Below are 16,871 nucleotides of genomic sequence, written 5' to 3'. Positions count from 1 at the left end.
TTTTTTTTTTTTTTTTAACTGACAGAAAGTGTTCACTGATATTAAATTGCTCCTTAGTATAGTCTCATGTTGGTGATAAAAATAACTTATGCAAATATTTTCTGTCGAAGCTCCCATGATATGAATGCTTCATGGAAAGTTTGGAAATTCTATTTATTGTCAACGCACTGCTTAGAGCGTTCAATTGATAGTAACTGCTGTCACTACTAACGTTCATCAGCTGCTACTACTGTTAATCAGACTGGCTATAATAATTCTTTTATTTTTTAAATTGAAGAAGAATCATAAAGATATGGAAACAAGCTTATAAAAACTATGTAACCATGTTCCACGAAGGCAGTAGCCAACGGTTAGGAATGGCTGGTATTCCTCCTAATAATGGGCAATTTATTAATATATTTCAATGAAGAACAAAAGTGTTAAATCTATTAAAAACTGAAAAACTATTAAAAAGCTTTAAACAGTGGGATATTCCCACTTCAGTGGAGTATGAAGAGCATACTGAATCTGATCAGAGTGTACAGTGTCTGGTATTTTATCTGTGCTACTGGCTTGTAGCAGATGCAAAGAATATCTGTAAGAACCATGGGAGCATGCTTTCCAAAATATACCTCTTTTATTCTAGAATATGTATCTAGGGGACTTTATGAGTTTGAGGTTATGTATCTCCTTTCAAAACACTCTGAGAGTTTTGTGGTTTTCTTTCTCTTTGCTTATTTCTCTTTTGCTACAGTCTAATCGCTTTCTGATTGAAACAAGTTTTTCTGCTTAATTATGTACATGGGAAAAATGTATCTCTTTTTGTTTCAAACTTACTAGCAGAAAGGTGTTGAGTAATGAAAACTGGGGAAAAAAACAGAATGGAGTAATGGGAAAAAAAAAATAAAAATCATTTTTCCTATGTTTCTAATTCTGCATCTCATTTCTTAGCCCTACTGAGGACTGGAAGATTTGATTCTGCTTAGTCTTTCTCTGATGGAGGCTATTTCATACCCTCCATCATCCTTCTGCACTTTTTTTTTCTGATAAGTTTGTAGGCCTGTACATACATGCATGGCTCAGATTAAGCAGTGAGCATATGCAGAATGTAATGGCGCTTCCTGTTTGTTTTCTCCAACTTTGAGGGTTTTGAACACTCTGTTTACTTTTCTGGATTTTAGATTTTTATGAACACTACCAGTGACTGTAATAGTTTACCTGATTCCTAATAGGCAATTTAGAGTTCATTGTTTTGCATACTAAATTTGGTGTTGCTTTGAGATGGTGCTCCTTTACTGGTGTTACCTGGGATTTCTCTGTACTAGAGAGTCTTTCTGCAACTCTTTTATGTGAAGCAAGTGAAGTGGCAGATGAAATTTGATGTTTGTTGCATTCCTTATGCAACTAAACATCCAGAAGATCTAGAAAAAGCTTTAACAAGTACAGTAGGCAGCTAGACCTTTTCCTTGCACTTTCTTTGATTACTAATTGCATATGTAGTATTTTTTTCCTTAGAGACATAGAAATATCAAGGCAATTAATTCAGCATCATTAAAAGATCAAATTTTTAAGTAAGTCATAAAATGCCATTGCAAATGAGTATTTGAAAACTGATGAAAGGAAGGAATGAGAAAAGAAAGGCAGAGAAGAGGGGAAAAATGGGAGGATGGAAGAAAGGTAGGAGAAATGATGGGCAGCAAGATCAGTTTGTGTTGGGAACTCAACTAGTATTGTGACTGATCTGATGTGATGTAGCTAGTGAAAACATGCCAACTTACATCAACTGAAAATCCACAGAGCGTGGCAGAAAGACATTTGACTTGAACAGGGCAGTGTAGTGATAAATCAAAGATATTTTAGTAATAAACCTGTTTTGTATATAACATTTTCTTGAAGACATCAAGAAAAGATTTTGGAAGTGGCAGGATGTCTCTCTCCAAGAGCTGTGATTGTAATGTGGGTATACTTTGATACGTGACCTTTGATGTTCTCTTTACTGGCTCTAGGTATTTTAATAGCTTAAGGAATCAACACTTTGTAAATGCAAATATGGAAAAATACCCGTTATATCAAATGGCAAGAATCACAAATGAAAACAACTTTATAATCATATATTCATTTATAATGAATATGACTATCATTACCAAATTGTTGTTATAAAATATAGAATACCGTGCATTTATTTTCAAAGCATGCTAGTTCTTCATTCTTTTCTGTGACATTGTAAGAACATTGTTTGTATGGGCTGAATGACTCCAGCTCACAAGTCTGCTGTAAATTATACAGCCTTTTCAAGTACAGGTTACAATGACACAGAGAGGATATTATAGTTACTGCATTTTAGCTCAAGCATGAAACAGCATTTGGCTGTCTGTCCAGCAAACAAGTATGGAAAATAGAATTTTACAGTTTCTGCCACAGGAGCCATATGTTCTATGTTTTTTATATATGTATGATTACATTCCCCCAGAGTAAGAAAAGTTCTAAATAGCATGGTAAGCTGAGAGACAGGTGTGCTAGGGGCATGCTAGAGGTGAGCACTTTCTGAATTTCAACAATAAATTGTGCAGCTGTAATCTAATAACCAGTATGATGTGGGTTGAATTAATAATTTATAGCTGGCTGTATAAGAAGTGCAACAGCGGCAAATTGTTCTTTTTTTTTTTTTCCCCTACTCTAAGGGTCAAGAAACATTTAAAAGTAGTTTAAGCTTGTTTTATGGTAGTTGCAAATTGACTAGTCCCCTCAACTAAACATGTTCTTCTCAAATATTTTCTGATTTCTCTGTATTGTTATGCTTTGTAACAGAATTGTGCCTGTCAGATGAAGTGTAAGATAGCATTACATAATGCAATGTGATGTAACATGAATGAAAGCTATCACTCTTCACTTCTCTTGAACCATGCCAGTGGTTTCACTCTCAAATTTTCTGTCTCCTTATGGAAGCAAGCCGGTTACATAATTAATTTCAGTCCACATGTAGAGTTGATTCTTTTCTTATTGAAGCCTATAGAAGCCTTGTCATTGACTTTAACAGAAGTATGGGTCACACTTCTGAATGGTTCTAATCATAGAGACAGTGTTGCTGTTCACTCTGAGGCTAGGATCTCAGAATCACCTCATTCAACCACCCTCATGTCTCAGCTATTTTAACTAAAACTATATACCCCAGTTATCAAAACTATCAAGGCTTTCGTGTCAGGCTTAGAGAAACAGTGGTCTGTGTTGTTGAAATTGATATACTTATGTAGAAAAGATCGTAAGTACCCCATGGGTAGTAAATAGAATGTGGCCTAGAGAAACCTGTCTCCATGTCAGTTTGTGGAAGCGGTGACCATGCGTCAGAGCTGCTTGCAGGTCCAAAAGCCATTCTGCAGCATAGACCTAATACTGACCCTGGCAGAACCAACCTTAGCAGTGCCAGTGTGAATGGCATCTTCTTGCTGTGCTTATTCTGGCTGTCTGCTTCTCATCAATCAGAGAGGCTCCTGAGGATGTTAGTGATGCAGACAGCTTTTTCTGTTGTACAGTATTTAATGTATGATGAACGTAACAGCATATTGCTTGTAATATTACTGCAGAAAGTAGATCTCTTCTACTTACTTCAAATATGCATTAAATGAGACTTAATCAAGGATTAAAAATTGCTTTGAGCAAGCCAGTTTGGAACTAGTCTCTTCTAATGTTGTGTGTTATCATGTAGAGGCAGTAGGTGAGGGCGGAAAACAGATGAAAATTCCCAAAGGAACATAAATGCAGTTTCTGCAATTTCATGCACTTGACCTTGCATAAATAGCTGAATGTTTGGGTGGTTTTTCAATTTGGTATTTGAAAATAACATCCATCTTACTTCTGCAAGAAAAAATTATATAGTACAAGCAAACAATCTCTAAGAAGTACAGTATCTCATGAAGTGTTGTATGGTTGGGAGAATTCATTTCTCTAAGTAGATAATAACTTATAGTCTTGCATCTTTTACAGTTCCGATTTGTAATATCATTTACGTATCTTAATTTATTTGAATACATTTTATTTCTTTAACATATCTCAATCATGTGCTTGTGCTGTTTAATTAGTAATTAGAAGTAGTCCATCTATTATAAAGATGTATATAGATATATAAATAGATAACACTTCAGTATTATCCTAATTAGCTGCAGCTTAAAGCAAACACAGACAGCACTTCCAGTATTACAGTTCACAGTATTATGTGCCATTGTTTATGAATCTAAATTTTTGAGATATATACAGTAGAAAAAATAAAGCTGAAAAATATTTAGTATGGGAGAAATAAAATTTGATCTTATGTATGTACAGAAAGATATGTGAATCTTTCTAGTAATTTAGTCCAGTGCAAACTGAGAGCACCAAATCAGAATGGCAACATTTTGGCACGTGTTCAATCAGTGTAGATAAAGTCAAAAGATACAGAACAATGCTGAATCACACCTATAATTTTTCATGCAGTTGTGTTTGTTACTGATACTGCAAGACAGTGTTTAGCTACTCTGTTTTAAATACTGCTGTGACTGTGTCAGCTATTGACATCATGTCTCAAGCTCATCACCCTCCCTCCCAGCCTGTGGTCCCTCAGTTAACCTTTAATAGCGTGCAAACAATCTGCAATATATGAAAGATAGGGTACTAAATTCCATGTTGTTAAGATTATTAGAACACATTTCAGCTCCAACCCTGTATGTCTCAGGTACCTGCACTTCATAATCACCATGGAATTTGTGTCTGTTTTGTCACTCCCACTCTGGTAGCGTTAAAAACTAAAAGGTGCCATAGGTTGTTTTTTTTTTTTCTTGTTCTTAGAAATGTTTGTAAAGTTATTGACATCAAAAATACGTGGGAAATCATGTTTTGCATATGCACGTTCTGCAATGCTTACTACATTTTAGTTCTATAAAACTTTTGTAATGGCCTTGGAGAGGGTTCACAGAAGGGCAATGAAGCTGGGACATGGTCTGGGCACAGGTGTTATGAGGAGTGGCTGAGGGAAATGGGGTTGTTCAGTCTGGGGAAAAGGAGATTCTGGGAGACCTTAATGCTCTCTACAACTGCCTGATGGGAGATTGTGGTGAAGTGGAAGTTGGCCTTATCGTGGTTTTGCTGTCAGTATCTCACATCATACCATCATGTAAAGCACTTGGAGTTAAGAAGTTAACGTTTGCTGTTTCGGGGAGCTTTGTTCTCAGAGGGGGAGAGTAGGGGCTGTATTCCCCAGAGAACTTGGCTCCTGGAGGATGAGAGATGGAGCTCCTTGCAGGTCAGTGGCCTCACTCTTTGTTCCCTGCCATGGAGCACATGGTCCCTTACTGCTTTTCACCTGCAGTTTTAGGGTAAGGCCTTTGGTTTTGGACATGCCCTCTGTCATTTCGGTTGATCCATTGGCCTCAATTCCAATTGTATTGTACTGTGTTATGCATTTCGATATTACCATTCCCCCTCAAATTGTTACCTCTGTTCTGTTTTGGTTTTTTCTTTTTCTTTTTTTAAACCCATCTACTGTCTCTCTGCTCTTTCCCCGTTTTCAAGGACATCTGCCTCATTAGTAATGGGGCTGGGCTAGACCAGCCAGGACACTTTTTTTTCTCTCTTTCCTTCTTTCCCTCACAATGCGCCTGTTGGCTTGCTGTGCAATCGTCAGCTTGCTGTCCCCATCACGGATGCAGATAAATCTAGAGATAACTCTGTGACAGCCTCTTCTCCCATGTAACTAGCCATAGGACTAAAGGGAATGGCCTCAAGTTGTGGCAGGGGTTGATTCACAGAATCACAAGGTTGGAAACGACCTGCAAGATCATCTAGTCCAACCACCCTCCCATTCCTATCAGTACCACAAGCTACTAAACCATATTTCGTAGCCCCTCATCCATGCGCCTCTTGAACACCACCAGGGGTGGCGACTCCACCACCTCCCTGGGCAGCCATTCCAGTGCCTGACGACCCTTTGAGAGAAAAAGTTTCTCCTAATATCCAACCTAAACCTCCTCTGGTATAACTTCTTGCCGTTTCCTCGGGTCCTACTATTTGCCTGGGAGAAGAGGCCAGACCCTTTTGCACCATAACCTCCCTTCAGGAGGTTGTACAGTGCAGTGAGGTCTCCCCTGAGCCTCCTCTTCTCCAGACTGAACAATCCCAGCTCCCTCAGCCGCTCCTCATAAGACTTGTGCTCCAGACCCCTCACCAGTTTCGTTGCCCTTCTTTGGACACGTTCCAGGGCCTCAATGTCTTTCTTGTAGTGAGGGGCCCAAAACTGAACACAGTACTCGAGGTGCAGCCTCACCAGTGCTGAGTAGAGGGGGATGATCACCTCCCTGCTCCTGCTGGCCACACTATTTCTAATGCAGGCCAGGATGCCGTTGGCCCTCTTGACCACCTGAGCACACTGTTGGCTCATGTTCAGCCAAGCATCAACCAACACCCCCAGGTCCCTTTCTTCTTCACAGTCATCCAACCACTCATCCCCAAGCCTGTAACGCTGCATGGGGTTGTTGTGGCCAAAGTGCAGAACCCGACACTTGGCCTTGTTAAACCTCATCCCATTCACCTCAGCCCAGCGATCCAGCTTATCTAGATCCCTCTGCAGGGCTTCCCTGCCCTCAGGCAGATCGGCACCACCTCCCAACTTGGTGTCATCTGCAAACTTACTGAGGGTACACTCAATCCCTTCATGTAAGTCATCAGGGAAGATATTAAACAGGATGGGCCCCAGATTCAATTTGGATGTTCGAAAATACTTTTCTGAGAGAGTGGTCAGGTGCTGAGACGAGCTGCCTTGGGATGTAATGAAGTCACCATCTCTCTGGAAGTGTTAAAGAAATGTTTAGATGTTGTACTGAGGGATGTGGTCTAGTGGGAAATATTAGTGGTAGGTGGATGGTTGGACTCGATGCAGATGTTTTCCAACCTTGGTGATTCTATGATTCTATAAAATAATATAGTTTACACTGTTTAGATTATTTTTCATAGAATTGTATAGGGAAATAATTCCTGTGCCCTGATTAGGACAGAATATAGTGCCAATTATGATGAATAATATGTAGTACTCAGACTGTACTAATACCAGAAACAGGTTAGAATCCACGTGGTAAGCCCTATTATGTCAATATTGCACAAAAATAAGATGCAATGTATCAAACCACAGAGAATTTTGTCTTCAAAGAGGTAGTGAACATGCTTTGATAACAGAACTTAACCCTGTATTTATGGTGCATACAAGAGATTGTGGATATCGTATTGCTGTCACAAATATTTTTAAATTTATATTTATTTGTTTAATGTCTGAGATGATTATAAAAAAAAACAGTGCATGAAACTTCATCTAAGAAGTAACTGTCTTCTTTCTTTTGTGCTTTATGAAAATTCAGTGCAGCTTTAAGATTATTAGTGTCTCTGCTTGAGTAAGAAGCTTTACTTGCTCAGTGGAAATATTTAAGGAATGCTTCAGTGGGAATGTTAAAGGGAAAATGTTCTAGGGGAGCTCCAAAAATGTTACCAGGTAAAGGTCAATATGGAGATTTAGGTTTAGTCATACAGTCCCTAATATCTAGCCTAAGATAATAAGAGTATATAATAAGAGAATAATAAGAGTTCATTTTTCAGAAGGAACTATCAGTCTTATTCACTGCTCTTTACTAATATGATTTGTGAATGTGTGAGATCGCATAAGCAGCTGTAAAGCTGTTATCTGATTTGCAAATTAAAGAGTTTGATTTTCACTACTGTGGAAAAAAATAACAAATATCTAGTGCGAACTGGTGTTAGTAGTGACACTGAGTGGTATGTCTAGGGCTCTGAAATTATAATCAATGTATAAATGAATACAATTCAAAGTGGCAGTTAAGATCTCAGCAGCACAGAGTGGAGGGGCAAGATTAACTCCCTTGATCTGCTCATCATATGCTCATCCTTTTTTGGTTGCAGCCTAGGATATGGTTGGCTTCTTGGTCTTTGAGGGCACTTTGGCTCATGTCCAGTTTACTATCCACCAGTACTCCCAAGATATTTTCAGCAGGGCTTGCTTTTTTCTTTCATCCCCCAGCTTGTATTGATAGTGGGGCTTACTTAGACCCTGGTTCAAAACCTTTATTGAATCTCATGATGTTCTCTTGGGCCATTGCTTGAGCCTGTCTAGGTCTCTATGTGATACTGTCTAATCTTTCTACATCCAGTTCTAAAACTAGGTCTTCTGCCTTTTAAAATGAGATTCTTGACTTTACTACAAAAGAACTTACTACCACCTATTCTCTCCTCAAATGTGCTGTAGCAATCTAATTTGGAAGGTCGTATTTGTCTTTTCCAGTTGGTGTCAGTTGACTCTGCACTGATAATTAAAAAACACTAAACTAAGAGGTTCTACTTTAAGTATGAACTATGAAGAAGAATGAATTAAAGTAGCATAAATGAATTAATCTGAAACTTTACTGTAGTCAGCCACAGTCTAAGGAGAGAAAAAATGCTAGAAAGTCTACAGGGTAAAAGAAATCATAAAGAAAGTAATAACACTGAAAAGGAAGAGAGCAGATGATGTTCATGCAGCAGTTCTAATGAAGCATATGGATTTTCCAAGTTTTCAGAACTGGGCTTCTTGACAGTATACTTTTCTAATGTAAAACCAGACTGCTTGAACTGCTTTACAGTTTCAGCCTCATGATTTAGGCATCCAGTGACATAGATTGTAATAAAAAACCTCTTCTAAGATCCTGGTATGTGAGCAGGGCTTTCAGTGATCTGGGAGAGTAGTATCAATAAAATACGAAAGTGACAAAACTGAAATAATCAGATTTAGTGCAGGCAGTTATCTTCTATGTTGCAGAAGTCTGGCAGAAATGAAATCAGGAGGTCCTACCAAAATACCTGTCTTCTCTGCAAAGTGTGCTTAAAACTGAGTTGCTCTTAGTCCAGTGAAGCTCAGAAGGGAATTGAGATTGTTACCCTATTATTTCACGAGATCAGCTCTTTACCTTAGCCATGCAGTTATCTCACTTTACTAGCTGTTGCTAAGCACCTGTAACAGTAATAGTGATGTTTACCAGAAGCCTCAATTTATTGCACGTTACCTTAGAAAAGTAAGCAAAGTAGTAAAAGTCATTGTATCCTCAATGATCTCCATCTGTAGAATGAGTTTGCAACTATGAAGATTAGACTTGTTTTAAAGGGCACTAAATCTATGTTTAGCTTGAGGCTTTATGAAGTAGAATCTTAGGCTCTCTGAAAGAACTTTGCTCAACGCCACCTCTTACATATTTCATATCTGGTATGCAACTCAAATTGTTTTCTTTTCTTCTTAATGCATTTTTTCCTTCATTTTGATGGATCTTGAGTACAGTTGTAGTAACTGCAAAGAAAGACTAAGGAGTTTGGAGAACTCTGCCTTTCCAGGACAGTTTAGAAGGAAAAGGAGTAAAATTAGCTACATGTGATTTAGTTTCTTTTAGCCAAGTAGTTACTGCTTTGTCAGAAGGAAGGATTGCTAAACTGTAGCCTTGAGTGAGCAATTATGGAATTTTAATTTTTTGGCACTGAAATGATGGTGTTGTAGACAGGATTTTTCTTTTCCTTTTTTTTTTTTTTTTTTTTTTTAAAAAAGCCCTCAAAAAATGTTTTCCTATGGAGAAAAATATTTTGCCATGTTTTATTTCCATGTTAACTTGTTTGAATACTGATTTATTGGTCTTTTGTACATTTCTGTATTGGAAAGGCAACATGAAATATCTTTTTCTTTATTTGTAATGGCAGCATAATCCAACTGATGTATAATATGCATTTCAGCATTGAAAAATTCATTAAAATAGAGAAAAACTTCCGCAAACCAGCAATTAAGAGGTTTTGCTCTGGTACACAGCAAAGCTACCGTTATGGCAGGATTTGTTTGAGAATTTTTTGCTGAACAGTAATATTTATCTTTAACCTTCACAATAATTTAATTTCAGTTGGATGCTGGATAAAGGCTTAAATGTACATAGGAAGTAATTGTGCGTGGAGCTCTTGCCTGACTCTGAGTACTGATCTGAGACTTTGAAAACACCAGCATTTCTGTTTAATCAACACAATCAATGTGTATATATCCTGTGGCTAAAAGTAAGATCCAAATTTAAAATGTTTTATAGACTGATGAAGTTGCAATCACTTTGTGAATGCCTGTATCAGAATTTAATTACTGCATCCATTATAACACTTACTGACTATTAATCTCACACAAGGTGGACTCAGTGAAGGTCCTAGACTAGACACAGCCAAAAATTGTAGGATCGAATGATCTGTGTTTAAAAGAAATCAATCTAAATTTTGCAACATAGCTGCCATTTTTTCCCCCCTATATTAAGCTTTAGCTGCCAAACTCCAGAATGTTTAATGATTCAGAAGCAACTGATTGTGTTAGGAAGGGTTGAATCTGGCAGCTGATAATGGAGTTACAGAAGCACTGATTCTGCATCTATCCTAGTGGAAAGAAGTTATTCCTGGCAGACTTCAAACCTGCAGAGCACATGCTTACATCACTGCATACATACAACTTGGACAACACCAGTGACATCATTCTGTTTCTCCTCTAGCTAGTCCAGGTGGAAGTCTGTTAGTAGCAAGTGTACAGACATGCATAGGCTGTGGTTCCCACCAGCAGATGGTCTCAGGTACTCAGCGTCTCCATACCTGCCCCCAGATCCCATTCCCCACAATACTTGGCAGCTATAGGAGTATGAGCCCAAAGGTACAGCCTTGCTCCAGTTGCAGGTATTCAGACCTACAGGCAGTCGTGTGCTTACACATACATGCAGAGCTAGACAGGACTCTCTTGGTTCTCCAGTAGCTATACTGATGTGGTGTCACATGGAGGCACACAAGTATAGATCTTGGCCTTTCAGACCTCTGGGCTGCACAGTCTCTCCCAGTGACGCACTCTCCCAATTTCCTGGCCCAGGTTACTTGCTCACTGTCTCGTCTGGCTGAACCTTTGCAAATGCACAAGCACTTGCTCATACTTGCTAAAAAATGAACAAAATCCATTTTTTCCTGTGTTGGTTTCTCCCCTAAATAACCTGTAGTAAATGATGCAATGCCAAAATGTCTTTCCCTTGCATCCCATAATGTGAGACGGTGGCCTAAACCGCAATTTGAAAAGCATTCGGGAGAGCTGCTCTTGTTGCCCTATTTTGGTAGGTTTCATGTCAGAACACTGGGGCTAAGACTCTCTTAATGCAATGCTGGGAGAGGCCCAGGCAGGGTGTCCCTTACTGTGCATTCTACACTCAGTCTTCTCCCTGTCCTGGAACACCTGCACTCTGCTGGTATGTGGAGGTGGTCCTGCAGTGGGTTGAAGTGTCCTCTGATGGAAGAAGCTGGGGCTGGAGCCTGTTGGGCTCCTCCACCTGTTGTCTTTTTTTGTGTTCCTTCGTGGGTGCAAGATATTTATCGTATGACTGTACCATAGATGGGCAATAAGCTTGTTTTCACTGATTCCAGATAGAATTTTACACAATTTATTACCACTCTTCCTGAAATGAAATATTTTTCCCTGGGTTTTGCAAGCAGATAGTGAGTTAAATTTTACTGATTTCACATTGGCTTGGGGCCATCTTAAATGCATTTAAATATTAGTGATGTTGAGGCTTTGCAGTATCAGCTCTTCCTGGCCTTGAAAGTTGGCAAATAACTAGCAAGGAGAAGCTGGCACCAAATAGAAGGGTGCTCCGTAAGCTCCTCATCCCATCAGTGCTGGCTGGGGGGTATTTCAGTTCTGCCAATGAAGATGGTGGCTTGTCATTGCAAATAAATCTTCAGTGATACCTCAGTTAAAGAGAGCTTGATACTTTCTGATTTTATAGGATCCTCAGAAAGTGGCTTTTAATGGTGGTGTGGGAGTTACTTAAGAATTAATGTTTAAAGGATACTTGAAGTAGCCAAATGCTGTTTGGAACATTCCTCAAAAAATAGTGCTTGTGCATCTCTGGCCATTTGACATTTCTGTTCTTGACTGAAGTTAATTTAGGAAGTAACAATTTTATTGGGCAATAACACTTTGAGTAGATAGCTTCAAGGTATACTAATGGTGAAAAGCACTGATGGAGAAGCACACGGTGCACAGTGAGTTTTTTGACGGGCTGCGGGGCCTTAGTGAGTGGTAGGCAGGGAAGTACCAGGGGCTTACAAGGGAAGTCGGAGTAGAAAGCGGAAAGGTAGCATATGAAAATGTATAATTAAAAAGAAAAGGAGAAAAGCAACTAAGTGTGCAGCTACCTACTGATGTCTCGCACCTATCTGCTGATCCACTGATGGCAACAAGTTGCTGCCTTGCAAAGCAACCCTTAAGAAGTGTTATCCAGCTGGTACTGCTGTCAGGCCCTGGGGCCATGTGGGTGGGCCGGTGACAGACATGCAGTGAGGCCAGGATGATCCCCTTCTCTCATGGCCAGGTCAATGGGGAGTTGTCTGCACAGCAAGGTGGGTGTACATAGAGGGCTGCGTTTCAGGAGGGGGCAGTGCCTGTACCTGTGGATAAAGCGAAGAGGTCAGACCCAATAGCTTCTGATTGTTTCTTTTTTTGAAAATACTGTATCACTGTAAGTAAGCAGCAATCAGTTTTATCAAGCTGTGTGTTGCGATAGTCAGCAACTTAGCTCATTAAATTAATTTAGGAAAAATAAAACATACGTGAAATTGGAGTAAGAGCGTCAAATTATTTTTCAGTGTGATTTAGAACAAGTTGTGGCAAGACTGGACTATGAATTAATGTCAACAACAATTTGATTCTGTAGTAACTTGTACTTCAGGAGAAAATCTTTTAATATTTTACACTTGCATAGTGTCTTTGCACTACACTGGGAACTTTTTTTTCCCCCCTTTCTCATTAAAAGACATTTACAAAACTATTACTATCATAAGCTTTGCTCAGAGTCATTTAAGTTTTGCCTAATACTAATTTAAAATAGCAAAATTCCTGCAAGAGTGAATGTGCATGAGTTAGGGGGGACTTAATTACAAACATAAGGTGCTCCTGGTATGTGAAAGATGTAGGACCTGAATTTTCTGTGCGGGAGCAGGAATATGAAATAAGTCTTGTAATTAAGATCTCACAAATAAGGAAAAGAAAGAGAGGATGGACTCGGGGACTTGTGCTGCTATCTATTCAAAGAAAGTGATTAATGCTATTTTATATGGACTGCCAGAGGGAGCTAATACTTAAGTGAGCTAGGTGAAGGCGCATGTATTAGCTAGATCCCAGTTAGTTTTTTGTGCTCCTAGGCCCTCTGAAGGCTTGCCTGGAAACACAACATCAGTATCTGAGATCATTGCAGAGCAACATAGTAAAATGAAAAACTATTCACCTTTTGAACACAGCTGGAGCAAGGAGCCTATATGTAAGCCTAGCTGGGGCAGTTCAGAATATAAAAGAACTTTTTGTTATAGCAAAAATACAAAACAAAAAACAAACTTCCCTATCTGAAACTTTATTTTTAGAATATTTCTGAACGTGTCTATTTAAAGTAAAAAAACTGATAGAACAGATCATGGATCAAACAGATGAAATAAATAGTAATAAATCGCAAGCACCGCATGTTTAACCAGAATTTCAAAGACAGTCAAAAATTAATTTACTAGTTTTGTAATCTTGGGCTTAATTTCACCTGAGATTCCTCCCTTTAAGGGGATCCCATCCCATGGTGTTAAGGACATAAGCATAAATATCAAAGGTGCATGAAATGAACCTACCATGGTAGCTATTGAACTAACAAAAAAATGTATTTTTATGTTTTAGAGTTCTTTGTACGATATTTTAAAGATCCTGAAAGTTAACAAAGACAGGATCATGGAAAAGAAATATATTAAGGGCTGCTAAACACAAAGGTAAGGCTAATGGAACATGTTCCTCTGCTGGAATGTGTTCTTCATCCCTGAGATGCAGATCTTGGAGATGAGAAGAGTCCTCTGGGGAAGTTCTACCTAGGTACCTCCTTTGGTTTTTCTGTTGGAGAAGAATAACTTCCTTTGACCTGCCCTGAATAAACTGTTTGTTTTCTTTAATTTAGATTAGGATCAGGCTTTAGAAAATGGATATGTTAGGATCTTGCTAGACTTCTAATGTTTTTAGAGTTAATGAGAAAGATTTTAAGAATTTTGTACTGTGGGATCATAGAATGGCCTGGCTTGAAAAAGACTGTAATTTTCAGAGTTTCATCCCCCCTGCTATGTGTAGGGTCACCAACCACCCAGACCAGGCTGCCCAGTACCACGTCCAGCCTGGCCTTGAATGCCTTCAGGGATGGGGCATCCACAAATTTCAGGTATCAAAATCTCTTCTTGACTTCAGCACAAGAGCTACATTGTTTTGTAGCTGAAGAATGGAGGACATTGCTCAACAGTCGCAAGAATAAATGTGATTTCATTTTCATTACTGTGGTTGTTCAAAATGTCTTAAACATCTGTGACTTTATTATAGTTGTGTTTTAGTTTCCTTGTTCAAAATGTGCATCATTTAGCCCTTTGAAAGAGTAGATAATAGCAGGACAAGGAGAAATGGTTGTAAGTTGAAGGAGGGAAGGTTTAGGTTGGATAGCAGGGGGAAGCTCTTTAGTATGAGAATGATGAGGTGCTGGTACAGACTGCTCAGAGAGGTTGTGGATACTCCATTCCTGGCTCTGTTCAAGGCCGGGCTGGATGAGGCCCTGGGCAGCCTGGTCTAGAATTAAATGGGGAGGTTGGGACCATACCTGCAGTAGGGGCTCTGGTGCTTCATGATCCTTGAGGTCCCTTCCAACCCAGGCCATTCTATGATTCTATGACCATGCAGACACTACTTTCTCTGCGAATGTGAGTAAATATGTATGCATGTGCGCTTAAGTATGCATCTGTAATGTATATCAATTTTTTTACATAACATGTATTGAAAGAAGAAAAGTGGCTCTTCCTTCCTTTGTTTGTTATAGAAGTATTTCGCTATTTCACTACGTGGAAAAAAATATGTACTTTTTTCTTCCTTATTATTAGTTACAGGTAAAAGAGGACATAGTAAATATAGTTATCATACATATAAAGTATGAAAAGGTATCTGATTTTTTTTTTTTTAGAAGATATTTAGACTGTTTGCATTGTCATTTTGTTTGAAGTTGTATGGCAAAGTACTATTTAATTCTACTGATTTTTAGTGGTTTGAATCCTATTTGACCTCAGATCTGAAGGCAAAATTGCAGTTGTAGGTTTTTCTCATGTACTTTCGCTTGTGGTTCTGAGCTGAGAAAAGTTGTGCCTGAGCTGGTCTGTACAGTCTTCGTAGAGGATAAACAAATAACATTTTAAAGTAAGCTTTAGTTTCTAAGGCTGAAATCAATGTCGGTGAAATTGGTGATTTTAAACTACAACTCAAGATCTTCAGGTTTTTTTATGTTACATTTTTTTTTATATGTTACAGTTAAAATGCCTGTCCTTCTTTGAGGCAAAATTCAACAGAAAACTAATATTAGTTATACAATTTGCATTCATACAAACAATGATGTGGTGTTGAATTAATGAAGTATTGGCAGCCTGATACACCTTCAGTATTAAAATAATTCAGTGTATTAATTGTCTTCAATGAAAAATGGCATTATTTATTTTTTAATCTGCAATTTTGACACAATGGCTAGAATTAAAGGGAATGGCATGAGTACATTCTTTTTTGAGGTGTTCAGTTGTATTCAGCATACATTTCTTTTCTGCTCATGTTCAGCCCAGCAGAACTCTGCTAATAAGAGTATTCCTTTAATACTTTCTTGTCAGTATATTCAATTTATTTAATTTCTCTTTTTCTTTGTTTCTGAATTCTCTGGCATTTGTAGACATGATGTGTTAAGGCACGCACAAGAAACAAAATCTTTAATCTCATCAGTATCCTATTACTGTCTCTGTAGTTAGGGACTGCATTTGTTTGCATGATATTTCATTGCCAACTCTTACCTAATTTGCTGTCGCCTGTCACATGTAAGCGTCTTCATTCCTGCTCTCCAAGTATATCCTCCTACTGAATCTCACTTTTAGATTTTAAGTGATTTGATGCTGCATTTACTCAGCAGAGGTGTAACATTTGACAGTTCTAGAAGATTGGGGCTTACATTTATTGACAAAATAGGTATTATACCAGTAGCATATGATGCTTTTCCAAATATCCTTCTCTTAACATTTTGAGTCATAGCTGGCAGGGACCTAAACAGATGCCAGTTTTCTCAGATTGCACATTTCATGTAGTCTCTTTGAGTATTGCTAAGTTCTGGAAAGAAATCCTCTTTGCAGTTTCCAGTGTGCGGCAGGGAGATTACTAGGAGTTGGCTATGTATTAAATGTATTCAGGATTTTTATCCACTTATTTACTTTTGTATATTTTAACAGATCACTAAATAAACATATATGGATGTAGACATTTAAAATTAAGAGCAAAGCTGAATAGCACATTTTCTTTTTCTTATTCTCTTTTACTTTGTGCTTCTCGAATACGAAGTGAATAGGCAGTGAATGTTTGTGGATAAATATGTAGAAGAGAGCAAAAGAAAACTGGAGGAAGAAAGGGCTAGAGATGCTAAGAAATGACTAAGTTAAATGGAGATAAAATCTTGGCTATTGCATTTATCATTAGTTTATTTTCTAAGAGAATAATGTACAATGACTTGAATTCACTGTAAGGATTAGTAAAACATCTTTTGGAATAAAACTGAAGTGTGGGATAATTTTAGTGTGAACTATAGAATTCAGATTCCACTTATACAGAATTCAAATAAATGTATTCAATAAGTATTCTACTCTTTCTTTATCAGTTGTTCCTGCTTTAGTTTCTTTACTCATAGTTCCTCTTCCTCGCTTTCTTATTATCTTACCCTTTTGCAGATTTTTCAGTAACGTAAACTGAAATGATTTTTTTT

The 16,871-nt window shown here is 38.2% G+C and overlaps 1 protein-coding gene across 1 annotated transcript in view; it reads left to right on the top strand.

The window, feature by feature from the left end:
* CSMD1 (CUB and Sushi multiple domains 1) overlaps window positions 1-16,871 on the top strand; it is a 988,742-nt gene that overhangs the window by 192,203 nt on the left and 779,668 nt on the right. The window lies entirely within an intron of this gene.

The sequence above is a fragment of the Centrocercus urophasianus genome, unplaced genomic scaffold, assembly GCF_019232065.1.
Source record: "Centrocercus urophasianus isolate 14NV4802_14NV808 unplaced genomic scaffold, USGS_Curo_1.0 seq_10, whole genome shotgun sequence".
NCBI classification, from domain to species: Eukaryota; Metazoa; Chordata; class Aves; order Galliformes; family Phasianidae; genus Centrocercus; species Centrocercus urophasianus.
Note: the sequence above shows the minus strand (reverse complement) of the source record. Positions and strands in the feature narration are given on the sequence as shown.